This window comes from Pagrus pagrus, assembly GCF_965226575.1.
Source record: "Pagrus pagrus genome assembly, contig: HAP1_SCAFFOLD_183, whole genome shotgun sequence".
In the NCBI taxonomy this organism is placed as follows: domain Eukaryota; kingdom Metazoa; phylum Chordata; class Actinopteri; order Spariformes; family Sparidae; genus Pagrus; species Pagrus pagrus.
In genome coordinates this window covers 69,929-94,561 of record NW_028175280.1, presented here as the reverse complement: position 1 = coordinate 94,561, position 24,633 = coordinate 69,929, and the positions used below count along the sequence as shown (strand labels likewise).

Here is a 24,633-nt window from a genome sequence, read left to right as displayed (position 1 = left end):
AGTGCAGTAGTATTCTCAGCTTCATGTAGTTAAAGTACGAGCAGTACAAGTGCAGTAGTATTCTCAGCTTCATGTAGTTAAAGTACGAGAAGTACAAGTGCAGTAGTATTCTCAGCTTCATGTAGTTAAAGTATCAGAAAAGTATAAGTAAGCCAAAGGTTGTTAGATTTATGAAACGGCAGCAGTTTGTTGGGTTAGGGTTCTGACTGTTGTGACTGACCGCAGCCTGAACTGATCATCGTTTCATGAATTCAGATGTTTCCTCCTCACGTTGATGGAAACAGAACGAGACATCTCCACAGTGACTAAAGGAGGTCTGTTGGAAACAGGATTGTACTGCAGAGAGGAGGCAGCTGCAGGTTTCTGTTTTCCTGCTGGTGAATAATTCAGTCCTGTGTGGTTCGACCTTGACGTGTGTCCTCTGTGGTCTGATCGTCCACCCTCCCCCTCACATACTGTATAAATGTGGACACACATCCAGTCAGTGACACAGCTGATCTTCAGACGGTCTGAGAGGCTTCAAATCTGTCCTCCAGCGTGTTGAATACTTTATGGAAGCAGGAGAGACGACAGCTATCATCCATGAATGTGTTGGTGCAGAAAACATCGAGCATGTTAGCAAACTGTCAGGACTCCTCGACATGTGTCTTGCCTCTGGAAAAATGTCTCAGAGCTGAAACACTGAGGCTGCAGCAGCATGTAGCAGCTCTCACAGACACACTGATCTCATGTTTATCCTGTTAACTAGTTAACTGTCATAATGATATTTTAAACTTTATTTCCTGTTGTCTGATCAAACCTCCGTGTCACTGTGAGCTCTCTGCTTTCACTGATTCACCTGCTACAATCACTGAGGAAACTAACCCTTGAATAAAAGTCATGTCTTCCTTTTTGCTTCTGTATCCATGCAGACTCCTGTCGTCCATTAATCTTCAGACGTCAGTCTGATGGAGACAGTTTGTCTGCTCACACAGCTGCTTCTTGACGGCTGACTGCAGGTCACAGTCGGTGTGGATTTAAAGGACTGGATGCTTCGGCCGAGCTTCGGGCTGTTGAGGTTGGATCCCTCCTGTAGTGATGAGGTCAGCGTTGGTGTGGTGATTTAAGGCGGTATGCGGTATTAGCACCAATTTTTTCTTGTTCTTTGAAAATGGCTTCAATGATGATAAATGTGTGAGTTTGGTGCAGTCACGCTGAGATCAGGATGGTCGTATTAATGTAAAACTCACTGTGCAGCGGGTCACTGACGTCACAGCTCTGTCACAGTGTCTGTATCATGTTAGCATGACACTGATCATACAGCCACTAGAGGGCGCTGTGACTGAGTGTCTGTGTATGTTCTGTACTGATGCTGTCATGAATGAGCTGCTCAGCCCTCAGGTGAGTTAAACACCTGAGTGTGACACAGACATGTGTAGTATTGTAGCTGGTGAATATCAGCCTGTTGTTGTTACAGTAAGCTGATCTGATTTCTCTCTTTGTGATGAAACGAAGCCTCTCCACCTCCACCTAACTCCCACCTCCACCTCCACCTCTCTCCCACCTCCACCTCTCTCCACCTCTTTGATCACATTCTGTCTCCTGTCTGACAAACTGAGCTGAGCTGAATAGAAACATGACGTGACAACAGTCGATCTGCAGACGGGAGGCGGAGGAGGATTTATAACAACAGGAAGTCTCATCGCCTCTGCATTCAGTGCTCTCTCTCTCTCTCTCTCTCTCTCTCTCTCTCTATCTCTATCTTGTCTGCGGTGTCTCTCTGCCTCTCTCGCCCTCTGGCTGCTCTTTAATTGCTGGTGTGAATCAGATGAGAAGTTTCTGTCGCTCTTTGAATAAACGCCTCTACACTACACTGCCTCCATTAAACATCACACACACTTCTCTGAAGACCTGGCCGTGTGTGTGTGTGTGTGTGTGTGTGTGTGCGATCTGTTAGTGTAGTTCTGTGTGTATCATAAATATGTATGAGTGTATACTGTATATACACTGAAGAGCTGCAGCAGCTTCTGAGCTCAGAATAGCTCCAGTTGTTTGTGTGTGTGTGTGTCTGTGCATTTGTGCGTGTGTGTATGCAGCAGCTGAATAAACTGGTGTTTTCAGGCGACACAGTGCCTTGTTGTGTTGGCGGTGAAGAGAAATAAACGCCTCCTGCTGTGTTTTCTCTTGTTCAGCAGTAAGTGTGTGTTTATTCAGTCTCACAAACACAATATGAAAGTCAAATGAAGAGTGCTGGACCCAGACCTCCACCATCAACCTCTGAACTCACAGAGAGGTGAAGTCCCGCCCCTTCCTCCACAGCCACCAGTCACATGACGTGGTCTCGTTTAACGCTCACTGAAAACTTGGAGTCATCTTGTATATCAGTAGCTCACAGAACTGAACCAGAACCAGAACTGCAGTTGTCAATATGAGCAGATTTATTGTGATCATCTTGTTTAAGCTGTTCTGAGCCCAGTTGGCTCCATGTTGGTGTTTGTTCCGGTGTTGATGAGTCAATGTAGTTCACTGAGCGCTTTAACACAAAACTACATGAGGTTTGACTTTAACACAACAAACTGACAAACATCATCTGTGTGATTAGTCTCTCCACATTGACTATTGATCACATCACGTTTTAGAAATAAGGTCCTATTGGTCACTGCTGAGGGGGCGGGACTTCACCTCTGTATTGTGAAAGATGTGAATTATTTACTGCTGTTAAATCTGTTTGACACAGTCTCATATTCAGACCTCAGATCAGATGTGACAGAGCTCTCTGCTTCTACTTTATATGAGAAGGAGGTATAATGGATAAGCAGTGTGTGTTCAGAAATCTAATGAGGATTCCAGATGTGTGATCTGTGAGAGAGTGTGTGTGTGTGTGTGTGTATGTCTGTGTGTAATGTAATCCAACTCTTCTTTGGTTTCAGTTATTTTTAAACCTTCAGAATGAATCTAAAATCGCCTGTTTTTTACCTGAAGTTTGGTTCATTTGAACAAAGAGTAAAACTCTTGACTTGTATTTCTGGCCTCAGATTTGTAAACAGGAAGTCATACAGACGACTGTCACAGGAAGCTTATTGATCAGATACTAGCTGTGTCCAAATTCAGGGGCTGCATCCTTCGAAGGACCCGGCCTTTGTGGACTCCGGGTCCGGGCCGGGTCCTTCGGAGAGTCCTTTGACGGCCGCGTCAACCGTTGTTAAATTGGACGGTCTAGCCTTCGGCGTATTTCCTGGTTGCATCACCAGATGTTCCCGCCCTTACCGTTACGTCACGATTGATGTCGCCCAGGCCCACTGACTGAATGGATTTTATGGTTTTCTGAACGTCTAACATTTTGAAAGTGAAGGCTTTTAAGGCTTTACTTCCAACGGAATAATGCTAATTTATGCCATATGCTAATGCATTACCAGCGTCACGTATTTTAACTGAAAGTCCGCTGAAGTTTAACATATCTGGCAATGGATGTTCAAATGAGTAAAAACCAAGTATAAACCCAGTACTTACATTTAAATGTCAAGTCTGCACCACTTGATGTCGCCATTTTTCTTGCTTTCCCTCTTTTTCGGGACTGAGGAGTGGCACGCAAAGGATCTTGGGATATGGGAGGCCGCGAAGGGTAGTAGCGGTGCGTCCTCCGAAAACAGGGAAAAGAAGGCTGCATTTGTGGGCTGCATTTGAAGGAGCCTTCGAATTTGGACAGCCTTCGCGCAGCGTTGTGACGTAATTGGCCTTCAAATGTGCACTTCGAAGGATGCAGCCCCTGAATTTGGACACAGCTTCTGACTGACGGCAGGTCAGAGAGCTGCTGCTTGTTTATTGATTAACCCTCTAGGCGCCAGAGTTTATTTAGGAAAATATTCCGTTTGGATTTTAAGATTTTAAAAGGCTGTAGCTTGGAAGTGGTGAGAGATAAATCCACAGTGTAAATAAGAAAAATATTCATAATGACCTAAAGTTTCTGATGGGAGTAAATTTAGTCATCTAATTTGCATATTGTGACGTCACCAGGTGACTGAAAGTAACTTTCAGTAAAACTGATTTTTGAACATATTTACACAGAAAAAAAAATGTTATATTGTCATCTCATCCTCAAAATAAAGGAACAGGAGTTTGATTGGAGTAAATTTACTAATCTAATTTGTATATCACCAGGTAAAATTCAGTAAAACGGAATTCTGAACATATTTACACAGTAGATTTTTTTTCATTTCATTTTTTCATAGATTTTTTTCATCCTCTCATCCTCAGAGTAAATGAACAGGAATCTGATTGGAGTAAATTTCCTAATCTAATTTGTAAAAAGAAAAGAAAACTCTCGTCGTGATCAGTGTGTGTTGGTTGTGTGACAGTGTGTGCAGCTGCAGCATCGTCAGTCACTCGTCTCTGACGAGCGATCGTCATCAGAGGGCAAATCGTCCCCTTCTGAATCGCAATCAGCAAAGATCTGTGCAAGCACCTCATCTGCACTGTAAAGTCTTTTGGGCATTTCGTTTTTTATTACAAAAATCGCTATCTGTCTCTCTATCTGTCCAGCACACTTCTGCCACCGCTCCGCGGCTCTCTCCTCTCCTACTCTGCCGCTTAGCCGCCACCGCTCTGACAGCCGGTGTCGGGTTTCAAACTTTTTTTTTCTCAGGTATTTTGCATAGAAACACACCCACAAATGACGTCAGGATTGAAGCTGAATCTAGTGGCCATCTAGTGGTAGCAAGCAGTAACAGCACAAGGCAGTAGATTTAAAGATATGGGCTGTTTTATTCAGCAATGTTGCCTGTTGCAATAATGCAACTTTGGCACCTAGAGGGTTAATATAAAACTGTAACGAGCTGTTTGAACGGAACATGTACCGTCTATAAGGATGACAGTGTTTGATTAGAGGCCCAGCAGGTCAACAGTCAGTAACACGTTGATGAAGGTTCTCAGTCATCCAGGTCATGGTCATAACGTCTGTGTCTTCAAACGACCCACAAGTGGCCCTAACGACTCTGAAACTCAGAGCTCACATGTGTCCTTAACGACTCTGTAAGGACACTCCCACACTATGTAAGGACACTCCTACACAATGTAAGGACAGTCCCACATGGTGTAAGGACACCCCCACACTCTGTAAGGGCATTACCACACTCTGTAGGGACACTCCCACTGTGATGACCCTGTCCAGTTTGTGTCTTGACCTATTTTCTGTGCAGGTGATTGAGGAGGCGTGTCAGGAGGAGATGCCTCACCTGAACCGGATTCACATCAGGGCTCCTCCTCCCTATATAACCAGGCAATCAAGTCATCTCTCTCTCTCTCTCCTTCCCAGCATGCAGCGCTTTTGTTTGGGTTATGTTTGGTTAAGATTAATTTGTTAAACTGTGTTACACTTACACACACACACCGATAACACTGACCTACATACTTTATTTTTTTTATTATAGTTGTTCAGTTAACTCAATAAATTATTTTGTTAAGTAACCAAGTAAGTCTTGGTGTGGTCTCCCATATTTTGTCTGACCCAGAGCTGGGCTCCCACACGGTGTAAGGACACTTCCACACTCTGTAAGGACACTCTTGCACAATGTAAGGACACTCCCATGCGGTGTAAGGACACTCCCGTATGATTTAAGGGCACTCCCACATAATGTAAGGACACTCCCAGACTCTGTAAGGACACTCCAACACTCTGTAAGGACACTCCCACATTATGTAAGGACACTCCCGCACAATGTAAGGATACTCCCATGCAATGTAAGGACACTCGCGCACAGTGTACGGACACTCCCACACACAGTTTAAAGCCTGTGGCTCCTCCAGTTAGTTAGAACTGAAGAAGCCTCTTGGATGAGAAGTGAAACGTCTTCAACAAACTGAAACACGTCCAGTTGACTAGGATACAGAACCTGACCTCCGTCTGTGACGATCACCGACCTCCCTCTGTGACGATCACCGACCTCCGTCTGTGATGAGTCTGTTAGCCTGGTTCAGTTGAACCCTGTGTGATGTCGTCTGTCAGCTGCTCTCCGTCCCGTTGCGACTCGTCTGGATGTTGTTTGTCTCTGATTGGCTACATCGTGTTAAATCATGTTAAAGCAGGATTGGATTCTAACATGGCAGCTGTCCTCCGTCTGTTTACAGCGACACTGTTTATGAGGCCAGTGTTGTTCCTGAGAAGATATCAGACTTTAAACAGCTGTTCAACACTCAGTGTCCACATCATTTACTGCAGTAGAAGTACTATTACTACTGTAAAAATACTCTGTTACAGTAAAAGTCCTGCACTGAAAATGTTACTTCAGTTAAAGTCTGTACAGATAATCAGGAAAATATAGTTGAAGTATTGAAGCGTTGAGACGTCCTGCAGGCTGTGACTCGGCTCTCTGATGTCATCAGATGATTGTTACTCAGTCATTCATGTAAAAGCAGATTTTACTCTTTGGGCTCAGTGTGAACTAATTTGTATACGACTGACTCTAATGATTATTTTCATTCTGGATCAATCTGCTGATTACTTTCGACATGAATCCATTGATTATCACTACAGATGATCAGTAACTCATTAATGGTTTGATTTTTTAAAAGTCTTCATGTGTTTGTGTGAATAACAGCTAGTAACTAAAGCTCTAAGATAAATGTAGTGCAGTAACAGTATGAAGTAGCATGAAAAGAAAATACAAGTACCTCAGATTTACAGTACTTGAGTAATGTACTTAGTTACATTCCTCCAGCCTTTAAATGACGCAGTCACTCTGTGTTGAGGATTCTTCTGCTGACATTTTACAGATTTTTAGATGTAAAAACACTCAGATTAAATTATCTGAGCTGTAGAATCTCTTGTGTTGGTCGGTCTGATCCAAACCCATCAGAGTCTTCGTCGCCTTCATCGTGGCCTCAGTATCGACTCTGACTGCAGTTATGAAGCTCAGACGAGGGACTGATGAGTTCTGCCACTTTGAGTTTTCTCTGATTGTAATTAGAAGAGACGGGAACAGACGGAGCCGCCGCAGCCCGCTGCTTCTGTCAATCAGCCCATTTAACATGAGTATAATACAACACACACACACACACACACACACACACACACACACACACACACACACTGGAGTCCATTAACTTCCTGATTCTGTCATCGTTACTTCTTTATTTATTCGTTTAAATGGAATTGTCTCATTTAGCAGCTGCTCTACACTAACACGCTCATATATACGGTGGCCAAAAGTTTGTGGACACTTACTGCAGGAGAGGAAAGGACAGGTGACCGGTAACCTCGGACCTAACGACCTACACACAACAACATGAATGTACTCCAACACTCACCTGGTCAATAATGGTACCAACCTGAACCAGCAGCTGTTCGCTTTTCTTCTGTTGGCTCTCCTCCCCAGCAACAAAAGAAGTTCCCTTAACACTATTTTACAGGCGAGGTCCCACTGCTGCAGCCCGGGTTAGCCCCGCCCACCACTATTATGATTGGTTGAAAAACAGAAAAAATAACTAGACAGTTTCTCTGTGCAGCAGAATAATAATGAATACGTTCATGGAGACGTTCACAGAGACATTAGCGGAGACATTCATGGACACATTCACGCAGACGTTTACAAACATCACTTGCGTTTCTGTGACGTCAGGTTCTGATCCAGAAGTAAGAGAACCTCATTCAGAAGTCCATTAACGTTTGTGATAATTTAACACAAAACCTTTTGATGTAGTTTAGATTCATGTGTCAGATGGGATGGTCGCTAACAAGACATCCTTCATTTTATTATCATTAATGTTCCTGTTTGTGTGTGTGTGTGTGTGTGTGTGTGTGTGTGTGATGATAATGAGTCAGTCCTGGTCTGTGAGCAGCAGTGAAGCTGTTTAAAATGCAGAGAGGAGTCACGGCTGGACGAATGTTAGCTACAAACACTCTGCAGCCTCTGTCACCCTCCTCCCCCCTCTCTCTCTCCCCCTCTCTCTCTCTCCCTCCCCCCCTCACCATCTGGTCATCCTCTGTGACTCAGCGCTGTCGCCCGCTGGAGGCTCTGACACACACACTCACACACACACACTCTCTCTCTCTCTCTCTCTCTCTCACACACACACACACACACACACACACACACACACACACACATACACATACACACACAGAACCTGTGACATTTTACATTGTGTGTGAGACAGTGTGTGTGTGTGTGTGTGTGTGTGTGTGTGTGTGTGATACTGTCTCTGTGAAATAATAAATACTCCCTGTTAAAATCTTCATATGAATAATTCAGATTTTATTGATCGATGACAGAATATTTTACCATGATGCTATTGCAGCTAAACAAAAGCTAACGGCTGTTTGTTTGAGTTCGTACTGTAGCGACCAGGTGAGTGTGAGTGTAGCTTGTTAGCTCGTTAGCTCTGAGGTGGTGGTTGTTGTTTCTCGTGGCGACAGCAGCACAGAGACAGTCTACTTCCTGAATATGGACAGGAGCTCTGCAGTGACCACAGAAGCTTCAGCTCAGTCTGTTGATCTGTTGAAGATCTGTCATCATCATCATCTTCCTGTGATGGAGGTCATGTGATGGACATGTTGTCTGTTGGTCCATGATCACCATGTTTTCATCCAGCCGCTCCACTTCACCTCCAGCTTCATTCATTTCTTTTTTTTCTAAACTGCCGACTGTATTGACTCTGTCTCCCCCTGCCTCTCCCTGTCCCCCCTGCCTTCCCCATGTCTCCTCCTGTCTCCCCCTCCCTCCCTCTGTCTCCCCCTCCCCCTGTATCCCCCTGTCCCCCCTGCCTCCCCCATGTCTCCTATTGTCTCCCCTCCCTCCCCCCTGCCTCCCCCATGTCTCCTCCTGTCTCCCCCTCCCCCCGTCTCCCCCTCCCCCTGCCTCCCCTGCCCCCCGTCTCCCCTTTTCGCCCGCTGCCTCCCCCATGCCTCCCCTTGCCTCCCCCTGTCCTCCGCTGCCTCCCCCACGCCTCCCTCCTGCATCCCCCTGCCTGTCAGGTCCTAAGTGGATTAAATGGATTTGAAAGTGGAGCCACAGCTTCACTAATAGCATTTCTTGAATATGAAACAATCCTCGGTGGATTGATTCACAGACTAAAGAGCAGCAGGACTGTAAGTGAGATGCATGAAGAGCTCTGAGTGTTTTCTCTCAGACACAAACTGAACATTATATGTCTGCTCATTAAGCTTCACCTGACAGGCTGCAGAGTTTAACGCTTCTGTTACCTCAAAGTTCAGAAACTAAACATATGAGTCAACCCTAATCAGTCAAACCCGAACCAGTTAAACCTGGACCAGTAAAACCTGAACCAGTTAACCCTGAACCAGTAGAACATGAACCAGTAGAACATGAACCAGTTAACCCTGAACTAGTTAAACCTGAACCAGTTAAACATGAACCAGTAAAACCTGAACCAGATAAACCTGAACCAGTTAAACCTGAACCAGTTAACCCTGAACCAGTTAACCTGAACCAGTTAACCTGAACCAGTTAAACCTGGACCAGTTAAACCTGAACCAGTTAAACCTGGACCAGTTAAACCTGAACCTGTTAACCTGAACCAGATAAACCTGAACCAGTAAAACCTGGACCAGATATACCTCAACCAGATAAACCTGAACCAGTTAAACCTGGACCAGTTAAACCTGAACCAGATAAACCTGAACCAGTTAAACCTGAACCAGTTAAACCTGAACAAGTTAAACTTGAACCAGTTAACCCTGAACTAGTTAAACCTAAACCAGTTAACCTGAACCAGTTAAACCTGAACCAGTTACACCTGGACCAGTAAAACCTGGACCAGTTAAACTTGAACCAGTTAACCCTGAACCAGTTAAACCTGAACCAGTTAAACCTGGACCAGTAAAACCTGGACCAGTTAAACCTGAACCAGTTAAACCTGAACCAGATAAACCTGAACCAGTTCAACCTGAACCAGATAAACCTGAACCAGATAAACCTGAACCAGTTAAACCTGAACCAGTTCAACCTGAACCAGTTAACCCTGAACCAGTTGCTACCAGGACTCTCTCAGCAGCAGCAGCAGCAGGAGCAGCTCATCAGCTGATGACACAGTGATAAAATGAAAACTAGAAAAATTGTATTTCCTGCGAAAATACAGTGTGAATGCTGACGGCTGAAGTGATTTTGCAAAATCTGCTGAATGTGCTGCTGGAAATGCATAAAACTATGAGAATGAATGGTCAAGAATTTGCAGGAAAAGCTGATTTTTTAAAGAGCTGAAGAGGCAGAAAAGCTGAATATTGAGTAACTGTTCAACTGAAAGTTGAACAGTTACTCTAGGTGAACATGAAGCTGAAGATTTTAATAGCTGAACAGTTTCTCTAGCTGAACATGAAGCTGAATACTTGAAAAAGCTGAAAAGGCAGAAAGCTGAATATTTGAAAAGGTTGACAAGCTGAAAAGTAATAGGCTGAAAGAGCTTAAAAAGATGAACATTTTGATAATTAAACGGTTTCTATGGCTGTACATGAAGCTGAATATTTGAAAAATCTGAAAAGGTTGAAAAGCTGAACATGTTGATAGTTGAACGGTTTCTATAGCTGAAGATAAAGCTGAATATTTGAAAAAGCTGAAAAGGTTGAAAAGCTGAAAAGTAATAGGCTGAAAGAGCTTAGAAAGTTGAACAGTTTGATAGTTGGATGGTTTCTCTAGCTGAACTTAAAGCTGAATATTTGAAAAATCTGAAAAGGTTGAAAAGCTGAAAAGTACAAGGTTGAAAGAGCTTAAAAAGCTGAACATGTTGATAGTTGAACGGTTTCTATAGCTGAACATGAAGCTGAATATTTGAGAGTTGAAAAAGTTGAAAAGCTGAAAAGTAATAGGCTGAAAGAGCTTAAAAAGCTGAACAGTTTGATAGTTGAACGGTTTCTATAGCTGACTATGAAGCTGAATACTTGAAAAAGCTGAAATACAGAAAGCTGAATATTTTAAAAAGCGGAATACTTGAAAAAGCTGAAAAGGCAGAAAGGCTGAAAAGTAATAGGTTGAAAAAGCTTAAAAAGCTGAACGTTTTGATAGCTGAACAGTTTCTCTAGCTGAACATGAAGCTGAATACTTGAAAAATCTGAAAAGGCAGAAAGCTGAATATTTGAGAGCTGAAAAAGTTGAAAAGCTGAAAAGTACAAGGTTGAAAGAGCTTAAAAAGCTTAAAATTTTGATAGTTGAAAGGTTTCTATGGCTGAAAATAAAGCTGAATATTTGAAAAAGCTGAAAGAGCTTAAAAAGCTGAACAGTTTGACAGCCAAACAGTATCTGTAGCAGCACATATGCTGGAGCAGTAGCAGAACCAAAGCTGAAAATGTCCCCATAAGAATGAATGGGAAAACACCTCCCAAACACCTGCAGGTTTAGAAAAAAGTGTGGTGGTTATGGCCAAAATATGTATACAGTGAGTAACAGGAGACATTGCTGAACCATGTGATGTATTTTTTATTTCTGTAGAGTGAAAAATGAGGGCACAACAGCGAGAGACAAAACCGGTACCGTCTGCTCCACTCCAGAGATTTAGGCTCAAAATTAACATTGCGCCTTATGGGGGAGTTGCTGGAGTTCTTGTCACTCTAGGGCTTCTACAGCCAAAAGTTTAAGTCGCACATCTGAAATAAGAATATCATCTGAAAGCCAACAAGATTTCCTACATTTCTATGTATATATTGTCTATGTGAAGTAAAAGATGCGGGACCCAAATCAAGCTGAAGACAATTTTTTCTCAAGTTTTTCCAGCTGCTCTCCACTCTAGCGATGATGTTCCGCACTCTAGCTCACGCAATACACACCCATTATAAACCCAGAAGAGGAGCTAAAAATCCTTCAAACTAAAACTGTGATTATTTCAAAACCATAAAAGATTTTCAAAAACTGAAAAACAAGTTCAATAGTTCAAGGTCTTGTGAATAATTTAAAGTTGGAATGGTGTCTCTAGCTCAAAGTATGAGGGAGCAGAAGAGGTTGAAAGTGGATGAGTTTTGAGGAGGATTTGAGGATTTTCCCATTTGTTTCCATGTTAATTTTTTTTTTTAAAAAGCTGAATATTTGAAAAAAGTTGAAAAGCTAAAAAGCTGAAAAGAACAAGGCTGAAAGAGCTTAAAAAGCTGAACATTTTGATAGTTGAACGGTTTCTATAGCTGAACGTATGCTGAAGTAGTAGTAGAATGAAATTTGAAAAAATCCCCATAAGGATGAATGGGAAAAAATTTTGGTTTTAGTTTTGAAAAAGCTGAATATTTGAAAAAGTTGAAAAGTTAAAAAGCTGAAAAGCACAAGGCTGAAAGAGCACAAATAGCTGAACATTTTGATGGTTGAACGGTTTCTATAGCTGAATGTATGCTGAAGTAGTAGCAGAGCGAAATTTGAGAAATTCCCCATAAGGATGAATGGGGAAAATTTTGCAGAAAAAGCTGAATATTTCCAAAAGTATGAAAGATAGAAAAAAGAAAAATGGATGCCATAATGTCCTTAATGAGCTGAACATTTTGATAGTTGAATGGTTTCTTAAGCACAAAATTTGAAGGAGTTGAAAAGAGCCAAAAAACGTACGGAATCATGAATAATAATAATAACTAGAAAAATTTGTATTTCCTACGAAAATACAGTGTGAATGCTGAAAGCTGAAGTGATTTTGGAAATCTGCTGAATGTGCTGGAAAACACTTGCCTAATGCATAAAAAATGCATAAAACTATGAGAATGAATGGTCAAGAATTTGCAGAAAAAGCAGAATTTTTCAAAGCTGAAAAGGCAGAAAAGGTGAAAAGGAATAGGCCGAATGGGTTGGAAAAGCTGAAGATTTTGAAAGTTGAACAGTTTCTAAGGTGAATATTTTGATAGTTGAACAGTTTCTCTAGCTGAACATCAAGCTGAATATTTGAAAAAGTTGAAAAGCTGAAAAGGTTGAAAAGTTGAAAAAGGTGAAAAGCTGAAATGGTTGAAAAGCTGAAAAGGTTGAAAAGCTGAAAAGTAATAGGTTGAAAGAGCTTAAAAAGCTGAATATTTTAAAAGCTGAACAGTTTCTCTAGCTGAACATAAAGCTGAATATTTTAAAAGCTGAACAGTTTCTCTAGCTGAACATAAAGCTGAATATTTTAAAAGTTGAACAGTTTCTCTAGCTGAACATCAAGCTGAATATTTGAAAAGGTTGAAAAGCTGAAAAGGTTGAAAAGTTGAAAAAGCTGAAAAGCTGAAATGGTTGAAAAGCTGAAAAGGTTGAAAAGCTGAAAAGTAATAGGTTGAAAGAGCTTAAAAAGCTGAATATTTTAAAAGCTGAACAGTTTCTCTAGCTGAACATAAAGCTGAATATTTTAAAAGCTGAACAGTTTCTCTAGCTGAACATAAAGCTGAATATTTTAAAAGTTGAACAGTTTCTCTAGCTGAACATAAAGCTGAATATTTTAAAAGTTGAACAGTTTCTCTAGCTGAACATAAAGCTGAATATTTTAAAAGCTGAACAGTTTCTCTAGCTGGACATAAAGCTCAATATTTTGATATTTTAACAGTTTCTCTAGCTGAACATGAAGCTGAACATTTTGAAAGTTGAACGGTTTCTATAGCTGAACATAAAGCTGAATATTTTAAAAGTTGAACAGTTTCTCTAGCTGAACATGAAGCTGAATATTTGAAGAAGCTGAAAAGGTTGAAAAGCTGAAAGTAATAGGCTGAAAGAGCTTAAAAAGCTGAACAGTTTGACAGCCAGACAGTTTCTGTAGCTGCACATATGCTGGAGCAGTAGCAGAATGAAATTTGAAAATGTCCCCATAAGAATGAATGGGAAAACACCTCCCAAACAGCTGCAGGTTTAGAAAAAAGTGTAATGGTTATGGCCAAAATATGTATACAGTGAGTAACAGGAGACATTGCTGAACCATGTGATGTGTTTTTTATTTCTGTAGAGTGAAAAATGAGGGCACAAGAGCGAGAGACAAAACCGGTACCATCTGCTCCACTCCAGAGATTTAGGCTCAAAGTTAACACTGCGGCTTATGGGGGAGTTGCTGGAGTTCTTGTCACTCGAGGGCTTCTACAGTCAAAAGTTTAAGTCCTACATCTGAAATAAGACCATCATCTGAAAGCCAACAAGATTTCCCACATTTCTATGTATATATTGTCTATGTGAAGTAAAAGATGTGGGACCCAAATCAAGCTGAAGAGAGTTTTTTCTAAAGTTTTTGCAGCTGCTCTCCACTCTAGCGATGATGTCACCCACTCTAGCTCACGCAATACACACCCATTATAAACCCAGAAGACGAGCTAAAAGTCCTTCAAACTAAAACTGTAATAATTTCAAAACCGTAAAAGATTTTAAAATTTTGAAAAACAAATTCAATAGTTCAAGGTCTTGTGACTATTTTAAAGTTGGAATGGTGTCTCTAGCTCAAAGTATGAGAGAGCAGAAGAGGTTGAAAGTGGATGAGTTTTGAAGAGGATTTGAAGATTTTCCCATTTGCTTCCATATTAAATTTTTTTTTGAAAAAGCTGAATATTTGAAAAAGTTGAAAAGCTAAAAAGCTGAAAATAAGAAGGCTGAAAGAGCATAAAAAGCTGAACATTTTGATAGTTGAACGGTTTCTATAGCTGAACGTATGCTGAAGTAGTAGCAGAATGAAATTTGAAAAAATCCCCATAAGGATAAATGGGAAAAAATTTTGGTTTTAGTTTTGAAAAAGCTGAATATTTGAAAAAGTTGAAAAGCTAAAAAGCTGAAAAGCACAAGGCTGAAAGAGCATAAATAGCTGAACATTTTGATAGTTGAACGGTTTCTATAGCTGAACGTATGCTGACGATGTAGCAGAATGAAATTTGAGAAATTCCCCATAAGGATGAATGGGAAAAATTTGGCAGAAAAAGCTGAATATTTCCAAAAGTATGAAAGATAGAAAAATGAAAAATAGAGGCAGTAATGTCCTTAACGAGCTGAACATTTTGATGGTTGAATGGTTTCTGTAGCTCAAAATTTGAAAGAGTAGAAGAGAGCTGAAAAACGTACGGAAGCTGGAATAATAATAATAATAATAATAACTTTAATAAATTCCGGAAGAACAATAGTGTGAATGCTTTGGAGCATTCACACTAATGAGTGTTTTGTCTCAGGCCTCAGATTTGTGGCTTGTCCTCTGCAGCAGACTCTCATTACTGCTGCTTGTCCGTCTGACGCTGCTGCTGCTGCTGATGCTGCCTTCACAGCTAATTTTAACCAGCAGCTAATTATGAGTGTTTCTCCGGGGCAGTAACCTGATGAAGAGATAATGACTGTGGAGGAAACACAAGAACAGAAAACAAACACTCACTGAGAAGAGGTGGTAAAATAATCTAAAGTAAAATGAAACAAGATGTCAGATGATAACACATCAGCGTATTTTAACAGTAAATAGAGTCACCAGCACATTAACACTACAGAGTATATAACATTTAACTCATAAACCCACTTTATCACTGTTACTAACAGCTGGAGCTGAAACCACTCCCACTTAATACCGATCCGAGTGCATTAGTGTGTCGGTGACGACTGAAACCAGATCATTACTGTACTAACTGACTCACAGCAAGTTTTCTATCACAGATATTTTCTTCAGAGTCTCAGGAGAGTTTAACTGTTGAACAATGCATGCTGGGAAGTCTGATATGTTGATTGAACATCAACACTGTGGAGTTTGACTTCCTGTAACAACACCAACTGTTTTTGAGGAATAACTGTTCTTGGACTTGAATTCAACCTAACAAGAGTTGAACATTGAACATGTGACGCTGCTGTGTAGCCTTCTTCTCTGTCCCAGCTCATCAGAGTCGTACATTATTTTCTGTCTTTCGACTGATTAACGGAATAATTGTTTAAACATTAATGTGACTGAACACAGCAGCAGCTTTTGTCTGACTGATGTGTTTTCTAGCAGAGACTCACTGAAAGCAGCCGAGCTGGTTCTTGTTTCAGCAGTTAAATCCTGATGCTTCTTTGAATGTTAAATGTGAAACGTTTCCTTTCTCTCAGTGGTCATTATGGCTTTAAAGTGGCCTGTTTCTGTGACAATGATTTGATTGTATTTGCTGGCTGGGCTGCAGCTCGTCTCTCTCTGGTTAATGGTGCTGCTCTAAAGGCTTTATTAGAAGTAATTTGCTGCAGCAGCGCTGACTGATATCTGGGCCGTGACCCTGTCTCTCAGCTGAAGGGTAAAGAGAGAGTCTCAGTCACACTGGAGACGACAGGCTGCACTCCGTCCATACATCACAGTCTGTACACTCTGAGATCAATACACTGCACAGAGAAGTGGTTCAAACCAGAGATGTCACTGCTGTCCACTGATTTATTACAGGTGGGTGTGAAAAATTATTTAAAGACTCATCAGAACTGAACACCAAAATAAAATGTTTTTAATCTGATAGTACTTTGGATTAGGTTCAAGAGAGAGAAACACAAGACAACATTAAAAAATACCAACTGTATCGGAGGGTAATCAACGGGACAAACCCGACTCTGTTGTGTTTCTGTTGGATCTCAGAGTGATTCACGCCACTTTTACTGAGTCCTGAGGTTTCAGGACGTTTGTTTCTGAGGTTTCAGGATGTTTGTCTGAGGTTTCAGGACGTTTGTTTCTGAGGTTTCAGGACGTTCGGCTCTGAGTTTTTAGGACATTTGGCTCTGAGGTTTCAGGATGTTTGTTTCTGAGGTTTCAGGATGTTTGTCTGAGGTTTCAGGACGTTTGTTTCTGAGGTTTCAGGACGTTCGGCTCTGAGTTTTTTAGGACATTTGGCTCTGAGGTTTCAGGACGTTTGTCTCTGAGGTTTCAGGATGTTTGTCTGAGGTTTCAGGACGTTTGTTTCTGAGGTTTCAGGACGTTTGGCTCCGAGGTTTCAGGACGTTTGTCTCACCTCCTTGCCCTCCACTCAACATTACACTGACACCAGAGTGAGAGCAGATATTAAATGACTTCCTGATTGACCATTCAGGATCATGATGACCTTTTCAGATATTGGTTTGTTGTTGAATATATATTTCAGTCTTAATACAGAAAATCAAATCTGAAGCTCTTGACATAAAGAAAAGCAGCTTCACAGGAACAGAAGAGAGTGGGTGTTTTATTGATCTGATCAGTGATGATGGAGCAGGTGGAGCAGCAGCATGAAGGCAGGAGACGAGAGATGGAGGATAAATAAAGTGATAGATGAAGCTGGATGATGGAGCTCAGTGTTTATCAGCTGGACCAACTTCATGACTGTTTCCATGGATACAGAGCGTCCTCAGGAGGATGCTGCTATATACAGTCTGTCATGAATATTCATGAGGAGTCATGAAACAGCCTCACACTGACTGTGTGAAGTAGACAGCACAGCACTGTGTGTGTGTGTGTGTGTGTGTGTGTGTGTGTGTGTGTGTGTGTGTGTGGTTTGTACAGAATGACCCTGACGTCTCTGTTGATCTCTGGATGTTTGTTAGATCACAAGTTAAATTCCTGTTTTAACTTGAACACTCATTCTTCACAAATGAAAAAATAAGTCTAACATAATTGAATAATTAAAACATTTTAACGTCTGTCACTCACACGTTTAAACAGTGACTTCAGCTGTGTTGTATTGATCACTGTAGATCAGGATAAATAGGTAAGAGTGTAATAAAGGGACACATGTCATCTACTGACTCAAATAGTTGACTTATTGTTGAGAAGTTAATTATTAATTACAGTAAATTCACGTTCAGATTCAGGCTGTCATCACATGCTAACATGCTAAAATGAGCATGCCAACAATCTTAACATTAGCATGTTACAGTAACTGGAGTAATGTTAGTGTGTTACCCTGCTGTGTGCTAAAGATGTGAAACGTTAACATAACATGCGTAATGTGTTGACGTGTGACCAGCCTGCACTGACACACATTAAAACATTGTCGTCTTATTTCATAGTGTTGATGTGCATCAAATCTCCAGAGGAGCATTCATTTTATAATCTGTATTGGCACATCTAGGCTTCCGTATTTCACTACTTCTATTGTGACACTTTGTGACACGTGTTCCCTTCTGTTTTGTTGAAGGTGAAACCTTCACCATCTGATGGGGTTTACAGGAATGTTTGCTCTGAGCCTGCCTCTGACTATCTGTAATCATTTATCAGATGACTTTGCGTCTTTGAAGATTAAATGTCTTCAGATTTTCATCAGAGACTGCTGCCATGCTACATCAACATTTTTAATGCAGATGGAATTTGTGGAACTTCCTGAAACACATTTTAAAGAACAGGAACACACGAGCATCAAGTTTTTATTGTTATTTTGAAAAAAGGACATGCTGAGCAGTGTTTGATCAGGAACATGTCTGTTTTTAAAGAGCAGAACTGTCAGCTGCTGAGAAAACTAATGAGGCCTCCTAAGAAACATAGCGTCTTTAAAGCTGCAGTGATTTCTGTTTGGCCACTAGGGGGTAAAATAACTCCAAAAAAGCTGAAAGACACACCGTCCTAATACAGTATGTTGTAGTTTACAGCTCCATTTGGACTAGATGTGCTAATGGAGCGGAGGTGTGGGGATTTGGCCAGCTCGTTAATATGCTGTAGTGATGTCAACTTCATGTAGCTACACGTGTTTTCTTATGAACCCATTTTTATCCTTTATCTCTTTCCATGAAGTCATTCAGTGTGTGCTGAAAGTGCTGTTACCAGCTGTTTTGCAGTGTACCCATGGGTGTAATAGATTACTTTGATACTCAAACTTAAAAACATGATGATTCTCAGGCAAGTCTTTTTTCTCTGATTTCTAAGCGGATCTATGGATGTTTATTCTGGATGGACATCAGATATAATGATATCCCCAGGAAGTGATATCATGACCAACTCTTCACATTTCACTCCATTAGTACTCTGATAAAGAGGCAGAGAGTGATGGGAAATCTGTATCCACACTGCCAGCAGGTAAAGCAGTTACTGTGACACTGAGCTCATTAAGTTACTTTAAAACACTTAAAACCTGATCACACTCCTGAGTCATAACTCAGTCAAATCTGAACACAAGGACACGAAAAACACACATTTTACATCCAGTGTGACTTATTGTATACCTCCTCATGTTATCATAATCTTTAGATCATAATGATAAATGCCCATAACACTCCTACCTGCCTTAGAATCATGTTTTCATTAGTATCAAAGTAATCCAGTGATAGTTCTCTGTGCATCCACGAGTACACTGCAAACAGGGGCTGCTAACAACTCATTCAGCACACACTGAAAAGAGAACATTTTACTATATGGTAAAAGGCAAAAACAGGGAAAAGACACCCGAGGAATCCTAATTTAGTGTGACGTGGAGATGACAGACTGTCAGACTTTAGAAAACATTGTGCTAAATGTTTGAATTACTGCAGTAACTGTTTAAACTACTGCAGTAACTGTTTAAACTACTGCAGAAGTAACTGTTTAAACTACTGCAGTAACTGTTTAAATTACTGCAGTAACTGTTAAAACTACTGCAGTAACTGTTTAAATTACTGCAGTAACTGTTTAAACTACTGCAGTAACTGTTTAAATCACTGCAGTAACTGTTTAAATCACTGCAGAAGTAACTGTTTAAACTACTGCAGTAACTGTTTAAATTACTGCAGTAACTGTTTAAACTACTGCAGTAACTGTTTAAACTACTGCAGAAGTAACTGTTTAAACTACTGCAGTAACTGTTTAAACTACTGCAGTAACTGTTTAAATTACTGCAGTAACTGTTTAAACTACTGCAGAAGTAACTGTTTAAACTACTGCAGTAACTGTTTAAACTACTGCAGAAGTAACTGTTTAAACTACTGCAGTAACTGTTTAAATCACTGCAGAAGTAACTGTTTAAATCACTGCAGAAGTAACTGTTTAAACTACTGCAGTAACTGTTTAAATTACCGCAGTAACTGTTTAAACTACTGCAGAAGTAACTGTTTAAACTACTGCAGTAACTGTTTAAACTACTGCAGTAACTGTTTAAATTACTGCAGTAACTGTTTAAACTACTTCAGTAACTGTTTAAATCACTGCAGTAACTGTTTAAATCACTGCAGAAGTAACTGTTTAAACTACTGCAGTAACTGTTTAAATTACTGCAGTAACTGTTTAAACTACTGCAGAAGTAACTGTTTAAACTACTGCAGTAACTGTTTAAATTACTGCAGTAACTGTTTAAACTACTGCAGAAGTAACTGTTTAAACTACTGCAGTAACTGTTTAAATCACTGCAGTAACTGTTTAAATCACTGCAGAAGTAACTGTTTAAACTACTGCAGTAACTGTTTAAATTACTGCAGTAACTGTTTAAACTACTGCAGAAGTAACTGTTTAAACTACTGCAGTAACTGTTTAAATCACTGCAGTAACTGTTTAAATCACTGCAGAAGTAACTGTTTAAACTACTGCAGTAACTGTTTAAATTACTGCAGTAACTGTTTAAACTACTGCAGAAGTACCTGTTTAAACTACTGCAGTAACTGTTTAAATCACTGCAGTAACTGTTTAAATCACTGCAGAAGTAACTGTTTAAACTACTGCAGTAACTGTTTAAATTACTGCAGTAACTGTTTAAACTACTGCAGAAGTAACTGTTTAAACTACTGCAGTAACTGTTTAAATCACTGCAGAAGTAACTGTTTAAATCACTGCAGAAGTAACTGTTTAAACTACTGCAGTAACTGTTTAAATTACTGCAGTAACTGTTTAAACTACTGCAGTACTGTACACAAAATGAAGTCAATCTGTAGAACCTCCTGAATAAATGCAGAGTAATGCGACAAATGAAAATTTGACATTTCATATGTTCTCCCTCCCTGACTGGAAACACCAACAAGATTTATGAGACCTGATGCTGTTATCAGAAGATCTGATTGGCCTCAGCAGTATTAACATGTTGGTTGTGTGCGTGTGTGTGTGTGTGTGTCTTTAGATATGTTTATAAGAGCGCCAAACAGATCCAGCTCTCCCAGTGTGTGTCCTGTACATTTATCAGTGTGTTTGTGTCCAACTGAGCACTCCTCAGTATGCAAGTGTGTGTGTGTGTCTGTGTGTGTGTGAATGATTCAGAGATGTCAAGTGAGCTCATGAATAATAAACAGGACATGCATTCTGCTGTGAATATTTTATGGCACATGAAAGTGAGCAGAAACACTCAGTAGAGTCTGGCCTCGTCCAATCAGCTCTCAGAAGGGTGGGCAGATGGATGGATGATGGATGGATGGATGATGGACGAGTGGACGGATGGATGAGTGGACAGTCTATAAAAGGGTGGATGGATAGATGAAGGATGATAGATGTTGGAAGATGGACGAACAGGTTGACAATGGACAGGTTGACGTTGGACAGGTTGACGATGGACAGACTGACGATGGACAGATTGACGATGAACAGATTAACGATGGACAGACTGACGATGGACAGATACAGCAGCTTTAATCAGCGTCTCACCTGTCGTTACACCTGTAGAGTCAACAGATAGAGAGAACAGATGAGGAAGTCTTTAAGTCTGTGATGGCACATTACATTTGCCAAACACACATGGACACACACACACACACACACACACGGACACACACACACACACGGGTGATATGAAGAAGCAAGCAGTTGAACGGAGAGCGACAGTCACAGCAGACTGAACACAGCTCGAGGTGTTTGTGTCTGTTTAGATTTCCAGTAACTGTTGGCTGTGGCCCATTAAACATATGACTGCTACTTGGATAAATACTGTGTGTGTGTGCGTGTGTGTGCTCTGCAGCATCTTGTCATTTTTACATAATACCTGAATCAACCTCATATCTCTGTTTCCCTGCAGGACGGAGTGTGCTTAGCAGAAAACTCAGGAAACCTGATTCACCCCAACATGACTTTTATTTCAGTTAAATCATGATTTCAGATCAGATGAATCGTGATTTAAGATCAGATGAATCGTGATTTCAGATCAGATGAATCGTGATTTCAGATCAGATGAATCGTGATTTAAGATCTGACGAGTCATGATTTACCACTTGCTCACATGACTGATTTAAAATAAAATCTCTCTCTGGAGATGTGTTTGTCTTGTTGCAGAAATCAACTTTATCAACATTATCGTCATGGCTGCCAATTTGTTGAGCAGTTTGACAACATTTTATATGATTTTGTTGGTATGTTTTGTCTCCAGGTCTGCAGTCCGTCACCTGGGAACATGAATGTCTGAACCACATTTCATCAGAGTTCACACACAGGCATATGCATACAGATCCATCTAGTGTAAACAGCATCTCCTTTCTATTGTACTTTATCTATTTCTTTGAGTACATTTTTATTTTATTCTTTTTTATATCTCTCGTCGTCAGCTTCTACCTCACCCTACTACTTTCTGTATTGTATTATTTGCACATTGTTTGTTCGCTTCTGCATTTCTCCCTTGGGCCAAGTTGAATTTGTCATACAGGAATCAATAAAGGTACATCTTATCTTATATTTCAGTCTGGACCAAAGTAGAGGACACACTGACAGTAACATCTCCACAGATGCTAAGCTAGCATGGCTAAACAATTTTATTTGCCAGATAAACGTTTCTTAAAATAAACTCATGGATTTTGTGTGACGCTACAGTGAAGCTCAGCAGCTTCCTCAACTCGTCATAATCCACAATCCCTCTCCATATCGTCAGGGACCTAATTCTGCCTGCAGGATGTGTGTGTGTGTGTGTGTGTGTGTGTGTGTGAGTGTGCGTGTGTGTGAGAGCATGTTCAGTCTTTGTGAGGACTCGGTGAGACTCTTCAGTGTTGACTCTGTGATACAAACAGAGCTGATCTGTTCTCAGCCTGCAGCGACTTGTTTACCAACTGCTGCTCCCATCCAATCTGAACATTTATGTTAAACTCATCGTACCAGTGAAGAACATGTTTTACTGGAAGTGATGTGATTGATGTTATTGATACAGTCAATCTGATTGATCTGATTGTATCTCTGTTAAATCTGGATGTGTTGTGGTGGTGTCAGATGTAGATAATGATGATGACTGCAGAGCAGTGGGCTAACAGAGAGTGATACGTGTCTGGTATACTAACACAACAGTGTTATAATCCTACATGAAAGACTGAGGGAAACACTCAGGATACTGCTGACACATATAGGATCTCGACAGTAGAACTATTTATGGTTCTGTAAAGAGATATTTCACTTTTTGTGTAATGAAATACAATTATAAATGCCATTATAATTATTACCTCTGCCACATAGGTTATGATTTTTTTTTTTTTACCATATTGGTTGGTTGGTTGTATTTTTTGTTGGCTGGTTGGTTGGCTGGTTTATTGGTTGGTTGGTTTATTGGTTTGCTGGTTGATTGGTTTATTGGTTGGTTGGTTTGCTGGTTGGTTGGTTTATTGGTTGGTTGGTTTATTGGTTTATTGGTTTGCTGGTTGGTTGGTTTATTGGTTGGTTGGTTTGCTGGTTGGTTGGTTTATTGGTTGGTTGGTTTGCTGGTTGGTTGGTTTATTGGTTTGCTGGTTGGTTGGTGTGTTGGTTGGTTGGTTCATTGGTTAATTGGTTGGTTGGTTTGCTGGTTGGTTGGTTTATTGGTTGGTTTGCTGGTTGGCTGGTTGCTTTTTTGTTGATTTGTTGCTTGGTTGGTTGGTTAATTGGTTGGTTTGCTGGTTGGTTGGTGTATTGATTGGTTGGCTTATTGGTTTATTGGTTGGCTGGTTTGCCGGGTGGTTTGCTGGTTGGCTGGTTTATTGGTTTATTGGTTGGTTGGTTTGCTGGTTGGCTGGTCGCTTTTTTGTTGGTTTGTTGCTTGGCTGCTTGGTTTATTCTTTTATGTTTTTATCCTCTGTGAGGCACTTTGTGTTGCTATATGTATGAAAAGTGCCATACAAATAAAAATAAAGTTAAAGTTATTGGTTGGTTTGCTGGTTGGTTGGTGTATTGGTTGGTTGGTTGTTGCTTACTTTATTGGTTTGTTGGTTGGTTTGTCAGCAGCATTAAAATAAAGATGGATCAGGATCCCCCCCCCCCCCCCCTCTTTTCATAATTACATTTTTTGGGGAGTTTTCCCCACATTTTGGTTAATGTCTATAATAATAATGCATGCATTGTTACACTCGGTAGTATCTAGTAGGACCCAGAAGCGGACACAGGGCAGGATGAACTGTTATAGGTGCTTTATTTAAAGAACCAGAGGACAGCTGGTGGTGATGAGAGCCCTTGTCCGAGAGGTGGCAGGAGGAGACCAGGTAGCTCTCGGGGCGCTGGCAGCGGTGTGGCGTGTGGCAGCGGAGATGCGGCCGGGGCAGACTGTCTGCTGCAGAGGCGCAGGGAGAGCGGAGTCACAGGCAGAGTTTGGGTCACCGGTGTACACTGGAGGCAGAAACAAAGTATTAGTTAAGGCAATCACAAGACACTAGAAGTTTGATAACGCTTAGTTCGGGCTGAGCCATCTACCACGTCTGGTCGACATAATCATCTGGCAGCAGGTAGCGTGGAGAGCGGGGTTATAAACAGGCGCTGATTGCCAACCTGCTGCAGGTGTGTGTGTGCCAGTGGCTCCGGTGACAGGGGACTCCGCCCAGCCTCTCGCCGCGCCTCTGCAAGCAGAACAGTGAAACAAAACACAAAAAACTCTACAGAAAGTGAGATTGTGACATGCATATCGATGAAAACAAATCAGGTGGCTGGTATCTGAATTACAATTTGATTCTGATCCTAAATACA

General features: G+C 40.9%; 1 protein-coding gene across 2 annotated transcripts in view; it reads left to right on the top strand.

Annotated features, from left to right (window-relative positions):
* Nucleotides 1-916: 916 nt before the first annotated feature.
* The window catches only part of LOC311254038 (ecto-NOX disulfide-thiol exchanger 1-like), a 66,773-nt gene continuing 43,056 nt past the window's right edge, over nucleotides 917-24,633 (top strand). The window contains exon 1 of one of the 2 annotated variants that reach the window (XM_084384463.1): nucleotides 917-1,082. The gene's annotated coding sequence lies outside the window, so the exon portion shown is untranslated. Of the gene's footprint in view, nucleotides 1,111-24,633 lie in introns of both variants that reach the window. The other variant, XM_084384464.1, reaches the window with a different exon arrangement.